We start from the raw sequence: 25,065 nt of genomic DNA on the forward strand, positions 1-25,065 counted from the left end.
ACAAAAAGTGTTTGACAACTCTTTTTTATTTATGGTGTGGTGGGATGGATGGGGGGAATGGGGGAGAAGAAAGTTTGAAGTGCCATACACTATTTTCATATCAAGGATACCTGTTTTCACTGCATCTACAGAATCATAGATGATTGTGTGTTAGCAAACAAAACAAGATTCACCAAATGTTTCTGTACAAAGAAGATGCCCCTTTAAGGAATAGTTCATGATTCAGTTCTCGAGTTGTGAACTTTGGGAATAAATTGAGTGCAGTGAATCTGGAGTCAGAGCATTCAAAGGCAAATTTCTAATTCAACTAATAAATGCTGAAACTTTGTATTGAAGCAGAAAAGAGGTAATCAGCAGTCTACTCAGAACCAGAAAATTGATCTAGATATGATGAGGAAATTGATGGGCTGAGTGGCCTATTCTCATTCTCACAGATCTCTTACACAAAAAGAGAAAATGAGAAAGAATGGAAGGGGAGGGAATTTTAACTGCTGCAGCCTATTTCTCACCTGAAAAAAGGATTAAGAGCAGAGGAAAACCTGAACATCCATTTGTGGGCCTGATTCAATTTTTGGGCAGGTCTTGTGGATGAAGGGTCATTTGATGAAGGGTCATCATGACCTGAAATGTTAACTCTGTTTCTCCACAGATGCTGTCTGACCTGTTGAGCATTTCCAGCATTTTCTGTTTTTATTTGCTTCAGACATCCCACACAAAACAGATGGGAGGCGGTTTAAACATCCAGATCAGTGTTGTACACTATTTGTAGGATCCTAATTGCAACTTGCATGGAAAATTGGCAGAGTCTATGAAGTGCTTGCTTATCCCAGTTTTCCCAAGTTTCAAGCTGTCTAACCTGGGGTCCTTACAGAGACTTCTGGGACCACTCTGTAAAGGTATGCTTTTGCCTTTATCTTTAAGATTTTTGTGGGGCCAGAAGACTCAATTAGGTTTTGTCCGGCCCCACAAATACTTTCAGCCTGCTGTTGGTCTAACTTTGCCTCCCCTACCCAAGGATCTGCGGCCTGTCCCCACACCCTACTCCCTCATCAAACCACCCCACAGCTCCCCCCCCGACCCCCACCCCCACCCCCTAACAAGCTTTACCTGCCAGCCTGCTCAATGCAGAACCTGCTCGGATTTCCATTGCACCAGACAGGTGAGTTTCAGCAGAGTGCCTGTTTGGGGTCTGCAGCTTGTCAGTAAAACTTAAACAGGGCCTAAACCTGAAATTGGTTCCAACCTCCTGACCGTAGCCTTATATAATTGCCTTGGGCGCACCATCGATGTGTCTGTTTTAGGTCTGACTTGAGAATTTCCCCATATACCTTTACGCATATCTTAATTCCTAAACATCTTCAAACATTGTATCCATATCAAATAGTGAGATTTTAGAGTATGCCAGGAATTCATGTTACATGGTTAAAATTGGTAACAGGTGCTAGGGTAAATTTGAACTTAGACTGCTTGGCATAAGCAGGGCAGTGGTGACCTGCAAATGGCTTAATCGGTCCGTTTATGCAGGCACTTTGGTCGTCACCCTCTTGAAAACGAACCTCTGTTGGATCTGCCTGTTTCAGGTGGTATGCCCTTTCAACATGAAGATTGAGAATGTATGCTGTACGTAGGGGCCCCTTTACAGTGTTGATGGAGAACTGGGCAGAGCATGCGTTATGCAGCTCTGGCCAGCTCTACCAGTTGGCATCGCAGAAGAATGTGGGTCCATGAGAATACTGTGGGTCATTGCTGCCTCAGGTTCCTACCATTCTAGGATCAATCCCACCGAAACCATCTCCAAACTGACCTTTCTGCCAGTTATTCCACTGAATTGAGTTGGCAAGTTACAGTGGGATTCCCGTTTCGGGGTTGTGGCCATTCATCAGAACAGAAGTAGTTGATGGATGGAAGTAATTGCCTGATCACCGATAATGAAGCCCAGCCCTCAAAACAGACCAGGCCTCTCATCAGCAGGGTTCAGTGACTGGTCAACACACTCTGCCAGTCGGTCACCCAATAGTTAAAATCAAACTCCCATCCCCAAGGCTAGGGCATTAAATTATACCCTGAACCAAGCACGTAACAAATAATAACATTTGTTGAAATAACGCAAGCCCTTTATACAATCGTTACCAATTAAACAACTGAATATTCCATTTCACAATTGGACAGCAGTTTTAGTTACCACTCAATCTAGCATTATGCAGTCACCAGAGTAACCAGATTTTATTGAAACACCAGATTATTCAGTTTCCTTTGTAGTTGCCAAAATAAGATAATTCCAATTATTTTTCTACAATTCATCATCCTGAGAAATTAGATTACAAAAATGAATCTGGTTATTATATAGGATGACGGTCTACTTGAAAGTTAGGAATCAAATAACTTTAATTTTTTTTAATGCAATGTATACCAAATGTAAAGAGCAATTGGGGTAATTTTAACTTTGACACTGGTGTAAAACAAGCAATACCAAATTAGTTGCCCTTTACACACTGCCCACTTTTTGCTCTCATTGACTTAAATGAAAAGGAAAATCAACAATGGTGCATGACAAATAACTATTTCTATCTCATTGGTTTTACTCCATCACCCCAAAGTTAAAATTAACCGGGTTGTCTTTGTTTTTATTCTTTCACGGGATGTGGCATCGCTGGCCAGCCCAGCATTTATAGTCCATCCTTAATTGCCCTTGAGAAGGTGGTGGTGAGTCATCTTCTTGAACCGCTGCAGTCCATGTAGTACAGATACACCCACAGTGCTGTTAGAGAGGGAATTGGAGTACTCTGTGAAAATGTTGCACAATTCCTCCAGCATTGACATGAATTGTCTAGGTGAATGTAGTTTGTACTAATGCCACTGCCATCATTGGTTAAACCTCGTAGATTTCCGAACTTGGAAATCTAAACCCGGAATTTCTTGTGGAGCATAATTGGCAAGTTATGCTGGAATTTACACCTGAAGTTGTGTCCATTTTGCCATCAGCAATTTATACCTGAATTACCTGAGCTCTTAATTTGACCACATGGAATGTAAAAATCAGTGTAAATAAACAGAATAATTGAAACTTAACCAGCGAGAGCCCAAGAAAACTTGAATGGAGCTCAATAAAATGATGAGCATTCTTTAAATAGAGGCTGGGGAGTGTAAGGTAAGTGGCAGATGAATTTCTCTCTTTAAATTTTCCTTAAATTTAATAGTCCAGATTTTGTGGTCAGTGGCAAGGCAAAGGTGCTCATTGCTGACCTTGAAGAAAGCGGTCCACCAAGATCAAGCAATCTCTGTGGCCCTTCCCTTTCCCAATGGCAGTTTAAATCTGGTGTCAAGTCAAGGGGATTTTCTGCATGCAGCAGTGGTGATGCCAGCAAGCAGGGTAAACAGCCAATCACATTGAAGTATTCTCACAGATATTAAACCAGGAAGTTAAAGGCACTTTAAATTTTCAGATAGCAAAATGATTTCTGGTTGGATTAAGATAGAAGTTAAAATATATAAACAAATGTTTTAAAATATATTATTTTAAAGCTATATGGAATTTCTTACTTTAATGGAGATACACTGTAACCTCTCCAGTTCGGAAATACCAGCTGTCCAGAAATGTTTTGAGGAGACTCAAGCATCATTTTAGTCTAGTATTTTGGGAGCGAAAACAGGGGAGATACAGTATTTGGATAAGTAAGCCAATTTTTTATTAAGCTTTATAATGTTTTGTCACTGTTTTATGTTTCAGGTAAATATCTACAGTGTTTTCTGGTTCACACGCATGTTGTTAGGCATTCTAATGTTCTCTATAATCCAGAAAATTTTCCAAGCATTTTGTTCTGGAGGTTACAGTGTATTTGAGATTCAACAAATATAAAATTAGCTTTTAGGGCCAAAGAAAGCAGTTAGGAGTAATTGTGAAGTTAGTACTCTGCTAAAAACCCAGTTACACCTCATTCAACAGCTTTTAACTTTTGAAAGGGTTCCTACAGTGGTGCTAGCAGCATAAGAGTGCAAGTTCTGATCAATTTACTGATTGCTTAGGGATTGCACTCTTGGGGGGGCCGGGGGGTGGGGGGCCTCAAAGAAGAGTATAATCACTGACAGCAACTTCTGGATCTCCATATTACTCTGTGCATGTGTGGACACCCAAAGTTGCTATCAGTTTCAGTGGCAATGACAGTGAATATTCAAGAGTTTTGCCATCATTACCACCACAAAATCTGGGCCATTAATTCCTCAGTCCACAGAGACTCCATAATCTCATTTTTTTCCTCCCCACAAATGAATGACACAAGCAGTTTTGTGAAATGTCCTGCATGCCCTTTTCAGTGGGACAAAGGGAAGTGCACCCGTCTCTTGAGCTTCACTACATTGCAATTGGTAACAGACTTACACAGAGTGAGATAGCACTTGGACCATGGCTTTAAACGCAAATGAGTCTGCAAGGCTCTACAGTACTGTTGATGACTCACTGGGATCCCACCTCTGATGATGAGAGTCACGACTGTACTCTGGATCATTGAACATGTGTGTACCTCAAAGAGAAATCTACTTACTAGCCTCAGAAGGGCAAATCCAAAGTTTGTCAATGGTTCCTGATACTGTTCACCAAGATCATTTCTATTCTTCTTTCCCGTGTTTGAAATGGGTTTTAGGAAACTGATGTGAGTACTATCTACACTGAGTGCACCACCATTATCTAGGTGGCATGGTTCAGAGTTTATTCCTGTCTTCCCAAATTAAACTAATTCTTTAAAACCTTTAATCTAAACTTCATGGCTTACCAACCTCAAAGCAGATAGGTACTTACCATGACCTTGGGTCAGACACTTGCTCAGTATAATCTTTTCTGCACACCTTGTACATATCCTCCTTAGGCATTAGCACTAGACCACAAAAATCTTTTGATCATGTTTGCATTCAGATCTTACACGAGAAGAATGATTTAGGATTTTTTTTTTGCAATTGTGCAAACTTGTGGATAAACGCAACTCCCTGACTCTTATTCATTTCACTGATGACCCTCTTAGTGTCATACTGCAACATATCCACTTTTGCGACAGCTCTTGGCTAGTCCAGAGAGCCTTCAGCTGCTATCTTAAAGGCCCTCTGTTATCCCTTTACAGTTCCCTTGATAGGACTCTGACACCACCAATCCTCATTGCTGTGCCTGCTGTTCAGCCCAAAGGCCTATTACAACCATGGCATTGGACCAAGTTTGCAATTTCCAAGGATCAGCCTTCCCTAATGCTACTGAGGGCATAGCAATGCCGCAGGATGGCACAGCACTGACTCTTCAGAAATACAATTTTAAGACTCATTTGCTTTCTTAAGTAGTACCTAAATGTGGCACTGGCAAATATTAATACCAACATTTAAAAAAATTAATTCACAAGATGTGGGCATCACTGGCAAGACAACATGTATTGCCAGTCCTTAAGTACGTTAGATAAGGTGGTGGTGAACTACCTTCTTGACAGCCGAGTGGCTTGTCAGGCCATTTCAGAGAGCAGTTAAGAATCAGCCACGCTTCTGTGGATCTGGGGTCATATATAGACCGGACCAGGTAAGGACAGCAAATTTCCTACCATATGGGACATTAGTGAATCAGATGGATTTGTACGACAATCCAGTAGTTCTATGGTGGCCATTAATGTTAGCAGGTTTTTAATTCCAGATTAATTTAATAACTGAATTTAACTTCCCAGCTGCCGTGATGGCATTTAAACTCATGTCATTTTAACTCATGATAAAGGCTGTACTGCCCACATCAGTAAACAGAGGGACACGCTGGTTTATCTGGCTGTCAGTGCTTTTGTCTTTTTTGAAGGGGTAAATTGTAATTGAAATAATTAGAAAAAACCACCAAGGTCAATAAAATATCAGCATTTTTCATTTTTAAAGTCAATTTTACCCACTGTCTCTATTATTGACATAAACACAGAAAGGAAGGGAACGATGCAAATATTTCGATAAGTTGCTGTTTTTGACCAAATAAAGAAATATATTGGATGAAAAGACTGATTTTCCTCAGAAGGACCTGTTATTGAGCATTAGTCTCTGTTCTTAGTGGTATTAATATCAAAAAGAACCACACGTCATTGGAGCAATCTAGCAAGTTAGCCTAATCTAGTCTATTCCCAGCAGCAGTGACATGCCTCTGCTTTCATAGCACAGACATCATTTGAGGATTCAACCCGTGAACCACAAAACCGAGCTAAATAAATAATTCACAGGAAGCTTTCCATATAAGTATGAAAATATAATCACTTCCCTTCTCTCTTCTATATTTTCTTTATAATGACATCACAGTGAAGCAAGTAATACACATTATTATTAGAACAGTGCATTAAATTCCTATCACTAAGCAAAAACGTGCAGACTGCATATTCATGTCGTGCATCATGAAAAATGTAATATCCTCTATCACCCTTCCCTGAGCTTCCGTGAGACAGAAGATTGATTGCGTTAATCACTTTATGAACTGAAGACTTATTTTTTCAAAATGAATGAAGATCAGAATTTGTACTATTCCAACTGTTAGCATGTAGGCCAACACTTTACTGTTCTAGCCTTTAAAAGATGTTGCCCTAGAGAACAGAAGCAAAACTGGTGACAAAACATCCAATATGGCAGATATTGTGTGGTGTCCACATCCTGAGCCGCAAGTGCGCTGTCTGCCACAAAAGTATAATTTTCAAACGTACCCAGGACCCATGTCTGACACATGCTTTAGGCAATATGCAAATAAAGGGCTAATACCCATTTGATGCTTTCTACAATAAATTGGTTTGCCAATAGCAGGGATAGCTGCAGACTGCCAACAAAAAGGTAGATTTCTAAAAAGTCCTCGATAAATTTTTCTTCTCTATTTATTCATTCATGGGATGTGGGCATTACTGACAAGGCCAGTGTTTATTTCCTATCCTGAGGGGGTAGTAGTGAGCCGCCTTCATGAATTGCTGCAGTTCATCTGGTGAAGATACTCTCACAGTGCTTTTAGATTGGGAGTTTCAGGATTTTGACTCAGTGACAGTGACTTTCCAAGTCAGTATGATGTGCAACGTGGAGGGGAATTGGAGGTGGTGATGTTCCCAGGCACCTGCTACCCTTGTCCTTCTAGGTGGTAGAGGTCACAGGTTTGTGGGGGAGCTGCTGTTGAAGAAATCTTGGCGAGTTGCTGCAGTGCATCTTGTACATGGTATTCATTGCTGCTACTGTGTGTCAGTGGTGGAGGGAGTGAATGTTTAAGTTAGTGGACGGTGTCAAGCTTCCTGAGTGTTGTTGGAGCTGTATTCACCCAGAAAAATGGAGAGTTTTTCATCTGATTCCTGACTTATACCTTGCAGAACTGCAGAACTTAACTTTGTGTATAGTGTGCTGTTTTCACTGTTGAATGTGCATGCAATCCTGTAATATAAGAAAGAAAGACTTGCATTTATATCATACCTTTCACAACTGCTTGACATTTCAAAGTGCTTTGCAGCTGATGAAGACCTTCTGCTGTTTAGTCACTGTTATAATGTAGAAAATGCGGCTGCCATTTCATGCAAAAAAAGCTCCAACAAACAGCAATATGATAACGGCCAGATAATCTGTTTTGTGATGTTGATTGAGGGATAATTATTGGCCAGGTTACCAGAGATAACTTCCCTGCTCTTCTTCAGAATAGTGTCATGGGATTTTTTTTTACCTATAACTGAGAGAGCAGATGGAGCCTTGTTTTGATGTCTCATTTGAAAGATGGTGGAGCATTCCCTCAGTACAGCACTGGAATGTCAGCCTTGATTTTTGTACTGAAGCCCTGGAGTGGGTCTTGAACCTGGAACCTTGTGACTCAGAGGAAAGAATGCTACCAACTGACCCATAGGGCAGGATTTCCCATGGGCTTTGTGGGACCAAATTGGAGTCCTGAGCCCACACTTGCTGGGAACCAGACCGTGGACATCTATTTTCCTGGAGATGCTGTCCTAATTGGCCACCTTTGCACTCGGCTTTCTGTTAAGGATGGCAGGCGGAGCTCCTAATACTGCTAGCCCAATCAAAAGGCTAGGAGCTCCAGAGCCTCGGCAAGCTCAGTGGGAGAGGTGAATGCTGCTGAGGCAAGTAGGAACCTCGAGGATGTCTCAGAATGGAGGTGCCCTCAAAAGCATAGAATTAAATTATAAATTTAGAGGACCCAAGAAGCAGTATTTTGGCTGGCCTTTGCTGCCAGTGGCCTCCTCTTTGAGGGATGGAGCCTATGGTTCTGATGGTCCCCCGATGGCCTTCCACACAGTATGAGCTCCTAATTAGGACATTAATTATTTAAATTGGCTGCATGCCTCTGTTAAGCGGGCAGCTAATCTACACCCTGGCTGACCACTGGGAGACATCCCCAATGGCGAAATTGTGGGCTGAATTTTATGCTGGTCGGTGGATGTGCGCCCAAACCAATCGGGCGTGAAATTGCGTGGGATGGCGTTAGGCGAGCATCCCTACGTCATCCTGCGCTCGTGTGATATTTCGGTCGGCGGGCACATGCAAAAGTTGGAAGCACTCCCGCCAACAATTAAGAGAGTAATTAAGCCCAATTGGCGCAACTGTCTATCATTTTACGTTGCCTGTCCAACCTTACAGTTGGCAGACTGGTGAATTGGCCAGTCTTTGCATTTTTCAACAAACCTCACCCACAGGTGGGATGAGATTTCCGTGATGAAATGAAATATAAATAAATTTCTGTGGACAGCATTTTCATTAACTAAATTTTCAGGTGACTGAATATGATGCATGGACACTTTTTTCACCATTTGAAACCTTTATTTTTGCTGTTTCAGGTCTTCAGCTCCCTGAGGCAGCTCTCTGCCTTCAGGGAGCTTTCTGTCAGCACTGGCCCTTGCCCGCATTGACGTCATCGCCCATGCTCTTTCCGCCCCCACTCCGGCAGTGCTGAGCTTTTCAGCACGCGTTTACTGCTGGCTGACTGTTAATTGGCCAGCCAGCGTGAAATTGCAGTCGGGGGCTGATCGCAGTCAGCGGTTCATTTTCCGGCTGACCCCGAGCTCGCCGATCGTGCCTGCCCACCGAGCTGAAAATTCAGGCCTGTATCGTGGAGCCGTCTCAGTGCCTGCCGCCAAACCAGCGGCCCCAGGGCCAGAAAAATTCTGCCCACTGTGTCAGTAGCTTCACCAAAATGCCACTGCATTTTCAAGTATACCTGGAACTGCACTCAGCATGCTCTTTTTTCTCTTCATTGAACCAGGATTAGTTGCCTGGCTTGATGATAATGGGAGAGTGAGGGATATGTCAGATGATGGGGTAACCAATTGTGGTGGAATACAATTCTGCTGCTGCTGATGCATCAAGCCGCCTCATTGATGCCATGCTAAATCTGACCTGAATCTATCCCTTTTAGCATGGTGTTGTACCATATAATACAATGGAGGGTATCTACAAGGATTGTGTGGTGGTCACTCCTGCCAGTACTCTCATGGACAGATGCATCTGTCACAAGGAGATTGGTGAAGTTAAGGTCAAGTAGGATTTTCCCTCTTGTTGGCTCTTTCACCACCTAACGCAAGTCCCATCTGGCAGCTGTGAGGGGGCAAGGGGCTATGTGGGGTAAGAGCAGGCATGGAGAGGGTGTGCGGTAACGAGGGGGCATGGGGAAGACATGAGGAATATGGGAGTATGAGGTGGCATGATAGTGGGGACATGGGTTATGAGGAGACACGAAGAGGGCCTGGGGAGTGGTTGGGCGATGAGGGTTTGGGGGCTTGACAATAAAACTAGGCTGATGTCCCAGTAAACAGAGGTGGGTGTTCTAGCCTCCCGGCATGACAATCTTCCCACTAACTTTGCCACTTCAGACCTGCCCCTGGTGGTGGCAGGCCCAACTCGATCTCGCCCTGCCTCGCCAGAAAGAAAATATTGTGAGTGGGGGCTCTTTTGAAGAACATGGCTCTGCTGGTTTGGGAAGTTTCCCAGCTGAAACTTCCTGCCTTGTCCATGAAAATCCAGTCTCACCAATGGCCTTATTGCAGCTTGGAAACCATTAGAAGCAAGCAGTTTAAGCAAAGTGCCTTGAAAAGTAGGGTCGTAGTCATTAATCAAATGAATACACAAGTGATCAGTTAAAATAAATGAGAAAAGCTTTGATAAGTTATTTTTAGCCTTATTGAATTAATCATTCAAAATGGCTACTGGCTATATAAAGGACTGACAAACTATTGTCTAAAGAAGTTGTATTTAAATACTGCCTATTATGATCTCAGGATGCCCTAAAGTATAAAGGCTTGGTATGCATTGCACTCATTTTAAAGAGGTAAAATAGGCACACAATGATTAGCAGTGGGATGGCTCACACCTGATCTATATGGGTTTTCAGGCCACTGCTAAATTCGCTTGGTCCATTTGTAAGCCATGTCCATTGACAACCTAAAACAGGCATTAGGCTTCTTGCATATGTTAATGAGAGGCCCATTTAAAGATTGGGCTGGAAAATTATTTTTTATTCTTCAGTAGTTGCAACAAGTTAAATTTTATTAACAATTTAGAAAAAAAATGTAGAGGGCAGGATTGCTCCCCTTGACTCCAAAGTATTCTGATCATTCCCCTTTTGCAAATATATGAAATATGCCTTTAATCTCTGCAATAATGCTGGAGCCATTTGAGACTGCCTCCTCTAGATTAAACCTGAACATCATTAAGATATCATCATAAAATATTTATAACACAGGGAAATTGCTCATTTAGAAGATTTAGTACTGGTAATCGACATTGTATACAAATTCTATATCATGTATTCCTACAATTATACAAAGTAAAAAACTGCATGAAGATAGATCAAAATTAAATTTTGATTTAGACTGCATTTGTCCATAGGTTAGTCATTTCCTTTTCAAATAGTTTCATAAGGTGATGGAACATAACAAATAAGAAACCTCTGGATGTACACACAAGTCAAATGCACCCTCAGACAATTGAAAATAAAGCTCCTGCTGCTTTATAATGCATTTTGCTAGTGCACCAGTGATTTTGGCAATGTGTTAGCATTAATTGCAAAGAAAACGCATGAGTAATTCAGACTAAATGTACGGTCCTTGTCTACACCAGGCCTGCTTTTGTGCGTAACTTATCCTTGAATTGTATTTCATTTAGCTCTATGTGGGACAATAAACGCTACAGCCAGAGCCATGACTCACCCTGTATTAAATAATGAGACATTAATGACATGGCATTGGTACATTTTAAAATGATTTATGCTATCTGAAATTTGCAAAGATTATACAGCAATTAACAAAAGTGATCAAATCTGAACAGAGGTGGAAGTTTTGTATTGTTTAGAATGATTTTGCCTTTTTAAAGGCCGAGGTCTGAATCTGAATAAATTTGCTTATTTTTATACTTGTTCTCTCGATGCTAGTGACACAGGCAAGGTCACATTTATTGACCATCTCTACCTGTTGTTAGAATAGAACCTCAGTTGAACCATTTACTAGTAGCACTTTTTAGCTAGGCAGAATAGAACATAGTGGAGTGCATTCTTGCATTCCCGATAATGTCACTGAACCAGTAGAATGATCTGGAATTGAAAAACTATTTAAGAGAAATTGGTCTGTATTAATCCTAGCCAATCTGCAATAGGACTGTACATAGATGTAGATGAGAGAGAGATCATACCACTCATGACCTGTTTGGACTTCTCCACTGTCCTCTGAGTGCCAATGCTCCTCATCTGTCACAGCCTCCAAAAGCTGGTCAAGCGCACATGTGGTGCTCATACCAGGCTGCGAATCCAGTTCTAATTGCGAGTGCACACAACCGAGGTGAAAGAATATACACTGTTGCAGTGGGGATGATAATGTATCTCTCCTCCTCTTCAGAGGTGGATCAGTGTCCCCCAGAGACACTGGCAGTTCTTTGCACCTGTGATTGACCTGCAAGAGAGAACAGAATGTACAGCACTTCTCATCCCACCAGGCAGGAGCCCACAGAGTCACCTGTATCTCACATTGATGTCTACACGTTGGAGGCCATATCAACACCAACACTCTTTCTTGCCTGAGGCCTCCTTCGTATCCGGTGAGAAGGCTACTCACCCTCCTGCGACTGCAGTCTAGCCACACCAGCTGCAATAGAGCCATGATACCCTGCTAACTCTAGAGCCTCCTCCTCCATGAGTGTCAGGATGTCAATGATTGGGACCCCACTCTGGCAGTCTGGGCCCTTTTCTCCTGCAGGAACAGGAAACAATGTTAGTGACTGCACTACAGCAAACACCATGTCTAATCACCTTTCACGCTTGCTGCTGTGTCTGTGGTCAACAGCATGCATGTGGCATTGGGCCATTCTGGAGTGACCTTATGAGGGTTGGCAGTGAAGCTCCTGTCCCCTGATAGAACTTCAACCATTCCTTTCCATGAGATGCTGCAGGCTCCATCCATTTCCACAGATATAATGGACCATTTCTCTCCAACATCCCCACTGTCACACATCCATTTGCATCTCCCCAAAAGGAACCGAGGTGTGGTATTCACCCTGGTGGATTAGTGAAGGCCGTTGACGCGGCTGTGACACTGCAGCCAGTTCTCCAGACGACCCCGTGGCTGTTGACCACCCCTGCCACCTCCGTCCAGGCTTGATTGATTACAGGGGGCGGTCTTCTCCTTCTGCCCTCCTCAAAGAGGACCTCCTAGCTTTCCCAAGCAGCCTGGCGGAGAACATGCAGGGGGTCATCACTGAGCTGTGGGGTCACCTGCGATCTTCCCTCTGCCATTCAACAAATGCTTTTCCACTCCGGTGTCCTTGCAAGGATGCGGGAGGGGAAAATAGTTCCTGGATGCTGGGGTAGGGTGGTCCTGGAATCTTTTGAGGGATTCAGTGTTTGCTGGGTGCTATGAGAGAAGGGGGCGGGGTGGGGTGGTGGTGGTGGTGGCCAGCAGTTGCTGGATGCTGGGGATGAGGTGGTTGTTGGTTTCCGGATCTTTTCCGAGTTGGATGGTTGCTGGATGCTGGGACTGTCCATGGTTCCTGGATGCTGGTGGGCTTGAGGGGATGCTGGTGGGAGGCCAGTTGTTGCTGGATGCTGGGGGTGGTCAATGGTTCCTGGATTTTGTGGAGGTACGATGGTTCCTGAATGCTGTGGGGAAGGGGGGTGGTGGGGCTTGATGGTTCCTGAACACTGGGATTGGGGGGGGGCGGGGTTTGCAGTTTGTCAGGGTTAATGATTGTTGGATGCTGGGGGCTTGATTGTCACTGGATCCTGGGTTCCTGGATCTTGTGGGAATTTGATGGTGGCTACATGCTGGTGAGTGTGTGGGGAAATGGGGGTTGATGATTGCTGGATGCTTGTGGGTGGTAGATAGGTGCTGGGGGCTGCTGACGGTTCCTGGATGCTGAGGGGTGTGAGGCTGATGGTTGCATAGTTTCTGGATGCTGGGGGACAGGGTGGTCAGTGGTTCATGGTGCTGTTAGGGTTAATGGTTGCTGGATGCTATGAGGCTGCATGCATGGGCTGGTTGATGGTTGCTGAAAGCTTATGGGGGGAGCAGTCGATGGCTTCTGGAATCTTGCAGGCCTTGGTCTTCACAGGCTGGTTGCAGGTCAGATCACTAAGACAAAGATGGTTTGCGTCAGGACTCAGGTGCTGGGGGCTCTTTAAACATGGCGCCAGCACTTCTTTCCATGTCAGGTGATGACATGACCACTGCCTCAAAGCTCGCCTCTAGCCACTGAGATCACATTGCGAATGGGAGTCAGAGCGGGAGGGCCTTCATCACCTACTTCCAGTTCCACCTTCCCTTTTCTGCTGTGTCCTGAAAAATCCTGGCCATAAATGCACTCCCTGTCACTCACAGATATGTTTACATTTTTCTCTCCACAATGTTGATTCTAGACTCACTTCAATCATAGTCTGTCGGTATTAGCTAGATAAGTGGTACATTATTGGTTTTTCAGGATCTAAGTGGGAGGAATTCACTATTTTACCTCAAATTATGTAACCATGAGGACAAATGCCAAACATAATTTTTACACAAAAGACTCATAGCTCTCAGATATTCTTATTCAATTCTATGATTGCAGCCACAAATATTTCTCATTGAGGAGGGGCCATAGGCATGTCCCTGGAATTGATTGGGTAGATAATTATTTTTAAGTGCAACATAATAATTGATATCAGCACAACTTCTTGTTTCACACAGTAAGTAATGCATAAGAACCACTTGGGCAGGCTTCTGGAGTTATAGTGTGCACTGCTTTTTAAAATCATCAGGTTTCTTATATGACAGAAATAAAAACATAATTACAGTGTAGTGTAAAATGGCCATTTTCATTTACAGTTATCAATGACTTAGATGAGGAAACCGACACAAAGCTGATAGGAAAACAAGCTCTGAGGCAGATGCAATGAAGCTGCAAAGGGATGTACAATGGTTAAGTTATTGGGTGTTATGACCAATGCAGTTGGTAAAGTGGAGTTATTTAAAAATCCCAGAGGGAAACTTTAAACAACTGTCATAACCTATAATTTTCAGTATTATGTTTGAGATGCGACTCTAAATTCAGGAATCAGACCATCAGTTCTTGAGGTTTTACATTAAACTAATTGAAACATTTTATTAATTTACACAGGTTAAAAATATATATACACATGGCTACAAATTACTACTGTCATAACTTTTAACAAATTCCCAAACTAATCTCCATTAACGCAACAGCAATCCATAGACTTAACCAGACACCAGGCAAAGCATTTTCATCTTACAAATTCAAAATGAAGTTCTTTTCACTGTGGAGCCAGTTGGAGGCTTACAGCTGCCTTTTGATCTTACATTGTCTCTACCCTGCACACCTGAAAACTACTGAAGAAGTTATACCTACCACCACTGATTGAATTCAAATTCTCATTGTTTCACCAGCCTCTTTGAACTTTACCTTTTAACAATGAAACCCCATTCGTTGTACCAAATTTTATTAGTAATATAAACATATTGCTTGGTAGCTGTTAGAAAAGCGTCAAGTTTTCACCCCACTTCTAGAATGATCTATTCAAAAAATACAAATACACTCTACTTTTCTGTTTACATCTCAAACTAGTACATATCAAAGCACCCAGACTAGCTGATTTTAATCTAATTAAGACACACCCGCAGACTAAATCTCTATTTTAAAAGAAAAATATTTTCCAAAATATTATATACATTAGTAGCTTCAAGACATTGGGCAAGAAGGTGACAAAACGCAGTATAATGTGGGGAAGCATGAAATTATGCACTCTAGTAGGAAGAATGGAAAAGCAGTATATTTTTTAGAAGGTGAGAGGCTAGTAAATGTTTGTATTCAGCAGGTTTTGGGTGTCCTTGTACACAAATAACAGTAAGTTAACATATAGGTGTAGCAAACAATTAGGGAGCCAAATGGTTAGCCTTTATTACAAGGGATTAGGCATATAATAGGAAGGAACTCCTGCTGCAATTAAATAGGACCAGGTGTGAGACTACACCTGGGCCTGAATTTTATCTTTGGCAGGTGTGTGCCAGTCAATGTGAAAACCTCAGCACTGCAGGGGTGGGGCGGGAAGAGGGCGGGCGATGACGTCACTACTGGCACGGGTGAGCGCTGCACGAGAGCTCCCTGAAGATAGACAGCTGCCTCAGGGAGCTGCAGACATTCAAATGTTTAAATAAAGATTTAAAAAGCTGCAAAAAAAATGTCCATGCATTACAATCAAACACCTGAAAATACACCTCATAAAAATGCTGTCCACAGATATTTATTTTTATTTTATTTTATACGGAGATTCATCCCGCCCTTGGATGAGGTTTGTTGAAAAATGTAAAGGCTGCCTGGCCGTTTTGCCTGTCCACCAACCCTAATGTTGGACGGACCACGAAAAACCAGAGACAATTGCTTAATGGGCTTAATTGCCCTCTTAATTGTCAGTGGGTACGCTTCCGACTTTTGCGCGCACACTACAAGCAAGATATCATGCGAGTGCACAATGATGTCGGGCACATGCCCACCCGAGGGACGTAAAATTCTGTCCCTGGAGTATTGAACACAGGTTTGGTCTATTTACATAAGGAAGGATATTCTTGCCTTGGAGGAGGTGCAACAGAACTTAATTAGATTCCTGGGATGAGAGAACTGAACTATGATGAGAGATTAAGAGAATGGGCCTGTACGCTCTGGAGTTTAGAAGAATGAGAGATGATCTGTTGAAATGTGTAAAATTATTAGAGGACTTGACAGAGTAGATGCTTAGAGATCATACAGTCATATGTGGCACAGAAGGAGGCCATTCAGCCCAGTGAGTCCATGCCGGCTTCCCACAGAACAATCTGGTCAGTCCCACTCCCATGCTTGACCCCCATAGCCCTGCAAGTTTATTTCCATGTTTCCTTCAAGTGTGCTGTACGATGTGCCTGCATGCCATTGTAATGTAAAAGTGCTCAGCAGAGCAAGGGTTAATGTGGAACTGGAGACCAGCCCTGCCCATGGTATGATGTATAGAGTCACAGGGTAATAGACTCTGAGAGAACAGTCTAGAAAGAACACACTGGAACCAGCCTGCATAGAGATAATACCACCATGCATGACAGTAACCTCGGAACTGTAAATAGTTAAATATTAACAATAAATGGTTCATGTTTAAATATAAGTCTCAGGTTCTCATCATTGAGACACCTAAAGAACCTATATTACAATAAAGTGCTCATCCAATTTCCTTTTGAAATTATTGATTTCACCACCCTCGTGGGCAGCAAGTTCCAAGCCATTATTACTTGCTGGTTAAAAAAGTTCTACCTCCAATTCCCCTGCATCTCTTGCCCAAAATCTTAACTCTTTGTCCCCAGATCCTTGTAACATCAGCTAATGGGAAGAGTTTTCCCTTGCCTACCTTATCTAAGCCTGTCATAATTTTGTACACCTCTAGAAATATCTCCCTTCAATCTTCTTTGTTCCAAGGAGAACAACCCCAGCTTTTCCAATCTAACCTTGTAACTGAACCCCTCCCCCCCCTACCACCCCACACACCCCAAACTCCCTGTTGTTTCCCTTGGCTGGAGAATTTAAAACCAGGGATCATAATCTAAAGATAAGGGGTTAGTTATTTAGCACTGAGATGAAGAAGAATTTCTTCACTCAGAGGGTTGTGAACCTTTAGAATCCTTCATACCAGAGGCCTGTGGATACTCAGTCATTGAATATATTAAGGCTATAATCTATAGAATTTTTGAATTCCTTATAGAATAAGGAATTCAAGGGACATTGAGATAAGTGGAAAAGTGGAGTTGACTTAGAAGTTCAGCCAGTATGTTATTGAATGCTGGAACAGGTTCAAGGAGCCATATGGCCTACTCTTGCTCCTATTTCTTATATTCTTATGTTAAAGAAAAAATAAGTAATGATTCACACCTCAATGCACATGATGAATTACTTATGGAAATTGGTGGCTGTTGTTATGCAAAGGTGAAAACCATTTTGCACACAGCAAAATGGCTGAAACAGCAATAAAATGATGATGAGTTCATCTGGTTTTAGTGATATTGTTATGTGGGAATTTTGATCTTCTTTCAATAGTGACATGGGATTTTAAGATCCACACAAACCAATAGAACAGATATATGGGGCCTCAGTTGAACATCTCACTTCTGACAATTTTTTAATTTACTGAGAGGATGTGGGTGTCACTGGCTAGGCCAGCATTTATTGCCCATCTCTAATTGCCCTTGAGAAGGTGGTGGTGAGCTGCCTTCTTGAACTGCTGCAATCCATGTGGTGTAGGTACACCCACAGTGCTGTTGGGGGGGGGGGAGTTGCAGGATTTTGACCCAGTGACAGTGAAGGAATGGCAATATGTTTCCAAGTCAGGATGGTGTGTGGCTTGGAGAGGAACTTCCAGGTGGTGGTATTCCCATGCTTCTGCTGCCCTTGTCTTTCTAGATGGTAGTGGTTGTAGGTTTGGAAGGTGCTGTCTAAGGAGCCTTGGTGAGTTCCTGCTGTGCATCTTGGAGATGGTACACACTACTGCCACTGTTTGTTGGTGGTGGAGGGAGCGAATGTTTGTGAATGAGGTGCCAATCAAATGGGCTGCTTTGTCCTGGATGGTGTTGAGCTTCTTGAGTGTTGTTGGAGTTGCACTCATCCAGACAAGTAGAGAGTATTCCATCACACTCCTGACTTGTGCCTTGCAGATGGTGGACAGGTTTTGGGGAGTCTCCAGTTTCTGGTCAAAGGTAACTTCCAGGGTGTTGATAATAGGGATTCAGCTATGGTAGTGCCACTAATGAGACGGTAATTGGTTGGGATGGATTTGCTCTGCTTTTTGTGTACAGGACATACCTGAGCAATTTTCCACATTGCCAGATAGATGCCAGTTTTATAGCTGGACTGGAACAGCTTGGCCGGGGGCGCAGCAAGTTCTGGAGCACCAGTCTTCAGTACTATTGCCGGAATATTGTCAGCCTTTGCAGTATCCAGTATTTTCATTCATTTCTTGATATCATGTGGAGTGAATCGAATTGGCAGATGACTGGCATCTGTGATACCCTCCAGAGGAGGCCGAGATCCACTTGGCACTTCTGGCTGAAGATTGTAGCAAATGCTGCAGCCTTACCTCTTGCAATGATGTGCAGACCACATCACTGAGGAAGGGGATTTTTGTGGAGCCTCCTTCTCCAATGATTTGTATAATTGTCCACCACCATTCACGACTGGAGGTGGCAGGACTGCAGAGCTTAGATCTGATCTGTTGGTTGTGGGATTCCATTCCCTCAGTATTGCACTGGTGTGGCAACCTAGATTATATAGACACAGTGCTGGAATAGAACATGAACCTATAACGTTCCTGCTCAGAAGCTAGCAGAAAAGCTCAGCTTTGTAAAACTTTGATAAGAACTACTATGTTGATCCCTTTAAAAATGACTGCAATTAGAACTGCTGAGATTATGTCACTATGGGGAGAATTTTTCCCTTGTAGGGCAGGGCGGGTGGGGGTGGTCGGGAATTAAGGCCCACTGAGCGTGAAACACGAGCAGTAGCGTTCAGTGCTGCCTGTGTTTTGGGGGGTGGGGGGGGGGGGGGAAGAGCGCAAACTTTGTGCATGAGCATGGGTGCGTGCTTGAAAATCTCCCTGAGACACAGAGCTGCCTCAGGGAGATGGACGTTTTTCAAAATAAAAAGTAAAGATTTTTAAAATGTTATAAAACGTGCCCCCTCATGTGACTCTGTCACATGAGCAGGGACATGTTATTAATTAAATTTTAAAATTTTGATTTTATTTTTATTTGCTGTTGGAAACCTCACCCTGCCCGTGGATGAGGTTTTCTAATAGGTGCAAAGGCTGCTTGGCCTTTTTGCCTGCCAGCCAACTGTAAGGTTGGACAGGCAGCGAGAAATTTCTCTCAATTAACTTTTTAATGGCCTGAATAGGCCTTTAAATTGTTAACTGCTGACTCCGGGGCGTGTCTGCTGACCAAAATATTGCATGAGTGTGCAATGACGTCAGGACGCTCGCCTGACATCATTGCGGGCCCACCCGCCGAGCTAGATTCTGCAGATAAAATGTGCGGATAAAATGAAAAATTCCAAAAGCTGAAAATCTGTAATCAAGTTAGAAAAGGGGCCATTTTCTGACTTTGCACCCATGGCAGAAATTCCATCTCAGTGTCCAGTGTGTGCTCCTGATGGGTGACCTCCCTGCCAGTAGTAAAAAAAATCTGAAAATTACCCCTAAAATTATGAAAATTATGAAAAATAAAGAAAGATTAGAAAGAAAGAAAAAGAAAGACTTGTATTTTCATTTTCACCGTTCACAACCTCAGGATGGTCCAAAGTACTTTATACCCAATGAAGCATTTTTGAAGTGCAGTGACTTTTGTAATGTAGGAAACACCACAACCAATTTGTGCAGCAATGTGACCAATCTGGCTTGGGAGGTCAGCTCCAACGCCTTTCAGAAGAGAACAGCAAGAGGATGAATGATCTCCACCGTTCTGCCAGGGTAAGTCACTCTTTTCATCACTCTCAACTCACACACTCACGAACCCATCACGCATCTACAGGGCTCTCAGTCACTGCCAGTTCAAGGGACATCACCATTCACTCTCTCACACACACCTTCATTGTCCTCAGCCTATCCATGGGACCACTCCATGTGATATCAAGAAATGGCTGAAGGCACTGGGTACTGCAAAGGTATGGGCCCTGACAATATTCCGTCAATAGTAATGAAGACTTGTGCTCCAGGACTTGTCGTGCCCAACTCACCACCCTGATTTGGAAATATATCGCCGTTCCTTCACTGTGAATGGGTCAAAATCCTGGAACTCCCTCCCTAACAGCACTGTGGGTGTACCTACACTACATGGACTGCAGCAGTTCAAGAAGGCAGCTCACCACCACCTTCTCAAGGCAACTAGAGATGGACAATAAATGCTGGTCCAGCCAGCAAAGCCCACTTCCCACGAATGAATAAAAAAAAACTCTCCACCCACACAGGCCAGGCACATCTATCACCTGGCCTGGCAGGTGTCCTGCTTACACTTTCTCCATCTCTATCCATGTAGGACAAGCTGGCATACAACAAGAGTGAAAGGTCACAGACTGATGGAGGAATCAGGGTCCTCACGGACTTTGAAAACAGAGCCATCCAGCTGGCCAGCCACGATCTGGACTGGTCCTGTGCTGACGGTGAGGTCGCGCTGCTGTACCAAGTGAGGATCCAGCAGTGCAACATCCAGCAGACAACCATGCTGTGAGTAATGTGTCCTCTTTCACAGGTCACTGCCATGCACTAATTATCTCCCCTTGCTTTCGCTAGCACATCTTGCCAAACAACTGACAGAGTCCATGACCCAGGGCCTCCAATCAAGCCCTGAAGAAACCTCCGAAGTGGAATCTGAAAGAACTCTCTCTGAAGACCCATCACAGCACTCACTCACACCCTCCACCTGCGTAGAGACACATACCTTGGTGGGACCGAGCTCTAGCATAGGCACGGGATCACATACTGGTGTGCACCCCACACTTTCTGATCCACAGCAGGCGGCAGCAGGGATTTCCCAGGTCCCTGGCATTTTAAGGGCTGAAGCTGTAAAGGCAAGCTAGGGAGCATCAGGAAGAGATGTCCGCTGCACTCAGATTGCAAGGCATGATGGAAGACTCCGACCGTCTTCAGGCTGAGGAGATAGCGCGGGCATTGCAAAGCATCGAAGTCAACACTAGCAGGATGGCGGCCGCAATGGAAACCTTGGTCCAGGACGTCACTTCTGCACTGCTGCACGGGCTTAACTCCATTGCTGATGCCATTGTTGGCCTCCAACAGTGTGTATGCGAGAGGAGTGCCAGGCAGCTCGATCTCACTCCAGCTACCCCTTCACCTCAGAGTCAGCCAGCAGCCCTCGGGCACCCATAGGGAGGCGGATCAACATGTGCACACTGCAGGGTCATCCACTGAGGTGACTCCGGGAGTGACTGGCCCATCCAAATCCCCTCTTTGTGACCTCCATAGCCCCAGCTTCACAGGCTGAGGAGGATGCCACTGCCACACAGCAGCCTACCACGTCTCAGCCTTCCAAAGGACGCTCGCCAAAGTCATCAGAGACAGGACGTCACAGTCAGCAGGCTACCTCCACCTCCACTGTGGATGTCCAGGGAGCACTAAGATGTAGCGGCAGGGTTAAGGCAGTTAAGGAGAATAAGTTGCACAGCCTGGCACAGGTTTTGGTCACTTGTACATACTGTTCACTATTGTCAATAAACTCCTAAGAATATCTCCCTGCCTGTGACTCCTCGTTATGATGAGCAGTGTTCTTGTCAGTCGGATGTGAAACTTTTCAGCACAAGATAAAAGGCAGGTGTCTCAGTCCAGGGCTACTTCCATGTGTTCTGTGCAGCCTTCAGACCACAGTGATGGTCCGGCCTCACACTCCCTGGAAACATTACAGATGCCTCGGCAGTGCTTGTGATTGCTGCTAGAATATAGTGGGCAGGTGCCACATAGTTCTTGCATTCTCTGTGTGCTCTCAGGACATTTAAGGTGGGGCTGGCCCCCATGACACCAGCGTCTGCGACCATTGCTGCTGTGCACCACCTCCTGAAGAACTCAGATGGTGAAGGTGGACACAGCATCGGATGCGTCTAAAGTTTCATGGCTGTGTCTGTATGAGATGGCCCTGTTCATGGAGTGTGTAAGTGAGTTGCCCTCGACTAGATAGGAGTAAGACATTCTCAGAGGCTATGTGAAGATTCATGGAGTGTCCTCACTGCATGTTATCATCATCCTCCTGCGATCAAGTGACTATTAGGGCCTCCACTGTGTCTCCATGACTGGAGCATTCTCACAGAGGTTTTTGGCACTGCAGTAAGCCAGACAGGAGTCAAACGTTCACAACTGCAATGTGAGGATCTATGGGGACACCTCGCTGAATGTCGTCATCATCCTCCGCAAACCTGGCAGCTATGAGGGCCTCCCAAGCACGCTTGCCTCGTCTATCATCGTCACCACCGAGGACCTCCTCACCCTCATCCCCGCTGCCGTCCTCCTCATCCGAGGAGACCTCCAGCTCCTCTATCTCCTCCTCAACCAGCTTGTCTCCCCGTTGGTGCGCCAGGTTGTGAAGGGCGAACAGACGACAATGATGTGTGACACCCTCTGTGGACTAAATTGCAGGGCACCGCCAGACCAGTCCAGGAACTGGAACCACATCTTCAGCATCCCGATGGTCTGCTCCACCAAACTGCAAACTGCAGCATGAGCTTCATTATACCGTTGCTCTGCTGCAGTCTGAGGCCGCATAATGGGTGTCATTAGCTACGGCCTTGGCGTGTAGCCCTTGTCCCCGAGGAGCTACCCCTGCAGCCTGCATGGACCTTGGAAGACTGCAGGGATCTGCAAGCGACTGAGGTTGTAGGCGTCATGCACACTCCCTGGAAACCGTATGCACACCTGCAGGATGTGCTTCTGTTGGTCGCATACCAGCTACACGTTCAGTGAGTGGAACCCCATGCATAGTGACTGAGACCTGAACGCCACATGGGTGCAGTCGATTGCACCCTGCACCTGTGGAAATCCCGAGATCTGGGCGAATCCAAGGATGCAAGGGCCATTGGATTCGCCCAGATCCCGGGTTCCCACAAGTGCAGGGTGTGAAGATAATGAGAAAGTCTTCACACACAAAGCCATAAGTGAAATTGGGGAATTTCAACAAAAAGAAGAATAAATATGTTTTCTGGGTGAGGTTAAAGACCCCAAATACACAGTCTGGAATGCAGATGTTTGTGTCAATAGACATATCACTAATTTCAAACTGGATACAGGAGCAATCGTAACGGTCTTATCAGACAAAGAACTGTGGCTAGTAACAACGCTTGAAGCCAAATTAAACCCAGTTATATGGCTCAGGAGGGATCACACTACAGGTCAAGGGTACATCGCAGGCAACGCTCCAGTACAAGTGAAAACATACTGGAAACATATGTTCTTCGCAATCAAGAATTCCCTCTTGTAAGCTGAAACGCTTGTGTGGACCTCAACCTCATCAAGACAGCTGGAACATCAATCAACAGACCTCCCAGGGTGACACTAAAACTGAGCCCCTCAAACTATCCAACAGCACTGAAGATCAGGATTGGAACTTGAACATATCCAATGACCCAGCCTTCGCTTCTCTCAGGGGAAGGGAATTCCACAGAATGGATATGCAGAGTGATGGTTTGGGGCAGGTATTTGGGAAGGCTAAGTACTCAACAGAAGCAAAATTAAAGGTGACATGTTGGGTGACAGGAGGGGAGGAGACAAGAGAGAAGGGCCTGAGAGGGGTAAGAGAAAAAAAACAAGATAGAAATAATTAGCTCAGGTCTGAGCAGCAGCCAGATGAGCATGCAAATAGACACAATTTAAGTTCTGGTCATGAACAGAGGCATACTTGGTACACTCAGTACCCAAACATCCAACAAAATGTTACAGAATATAATAAACTGTCAGCCCACAGGTGCAAAACTTCACTGGATCAATGACCTAAAACAGTAACATACACCATAAAACAAGGTGCATAACCGAAGTTGTCCTTTTTGTGTGTCTCCCTGTACAGGTAAAAATGCCAATTTCTCCTCTGTCTGATTTCCCTGATGATTTATTATGTAAAGGTATTAACATCTCATTTCTACTGAGTCTCCAATGGTTTAAAGACTAAACATATGATCATGTCTAATCCTTTGCTGATGAATATTTCATTTGCTGTATGAGCATTCTTAAAAGATGGTCATCCCATGCAATTATTTTTGCAGTAGTCAGCAAGAACCCAAGATACTCAAAAAGAAAATAATAAACACCTTCAGAACAGATAATTTTGAAAAACAGCAGAACCCCTGTTCCTATGAAGAACTGATGGTGTATCAATAAAGAGTGGTGGTGCCTTATCTTAGGTGAGAGCTATTTTCATAAATTACATCATTGTATAAATAATTTTTCCTTTCACCTTTAACTTTATGGTTCTGTAAATTCAGGGATAGCTGGTAAAATGCTAACTCTTGGGAATTGACTGATTGAAACCTCATTTGTGCCGAGTTAAGCTAGCGTTGAAGTTCCAATGTGCCCTATTTTTAGCACTTGATTAACATATCCAGGTCAAATTCCTTATGAACTGTTTTAATTAACTAAACCATTAATCTGGTTATCAAAAATTGTATTAAATTCCCAAGTACCCTATCTTAACAAAGTTGTTGATAAAATAATGCAAACATGATGTTGATGCTGGTGTGTTAATCAGTGCCCTGAATAATACCTTAATGAAAAATTCCAACCTTGAGTGTCATCTTGGCCCATTGATAGCATCTCTTCCTCTTAGTCATAAATGTGCCATGTTCAAGCAGGATTCAGACTGAAGCACATGATCTCAGCTGATATGTCGATCCAGGACTGAGGGAGCAGATGCTGCATCGCTATAAGTGCTGTCCTTTGCATGAAATGTTAAGCCGAGTCTCGATCTTCCCAGTCAGGTGGACTTAAAAGGTCCCATTGCATTATTTGAAGAAGAGCAGGAAGTTCTCCCATGGAGTAAATTTTACGTGGATGGGATTACCCACTGTAAAGACCGT

At 43.9% G+C, this 25,065-nt stretch overlaps 1 long non-coding RNA gene across 2 annotated transcripts in view; it reads left to right on the forward strand.

Moving 5' to 3' along the window:
• LOC121288796 overlaps window positions 1–25,065 on the forward strand; it is an 88,877-nt gene that overhangs the window by 51,859 nt on the left and 11,953 nt on the right. For both annotated transcript variants that reach the window (XR_005945453.1, XR_005945454.1), the window contains one exon: window positions 24,256–24,393. This is a non-coding gene — a long non-coding RNA (uncharacterized LOC121288796). The remainder of the gene's footprint in view (window positions 1–24,255; window positions 24,394–25,065) is intronic.

The sequence above is a fragment of the Carcharodon carcharias genome, chromosome 16 (genome assembly GCF_017639515.1).
Source record: "Carcharodon carcharias isolate sCarCar2 chromosome 16, sCarCar2.pri, whole genome shotgun sequence".
Taxonomy (NCBI): domain Eukaryota; kingdom Metazoa; phylum Chordata; class Chondrichthyes; order Lamniformes; family Lamnidae; genus Carcharodon; species Carcharodon carcharias.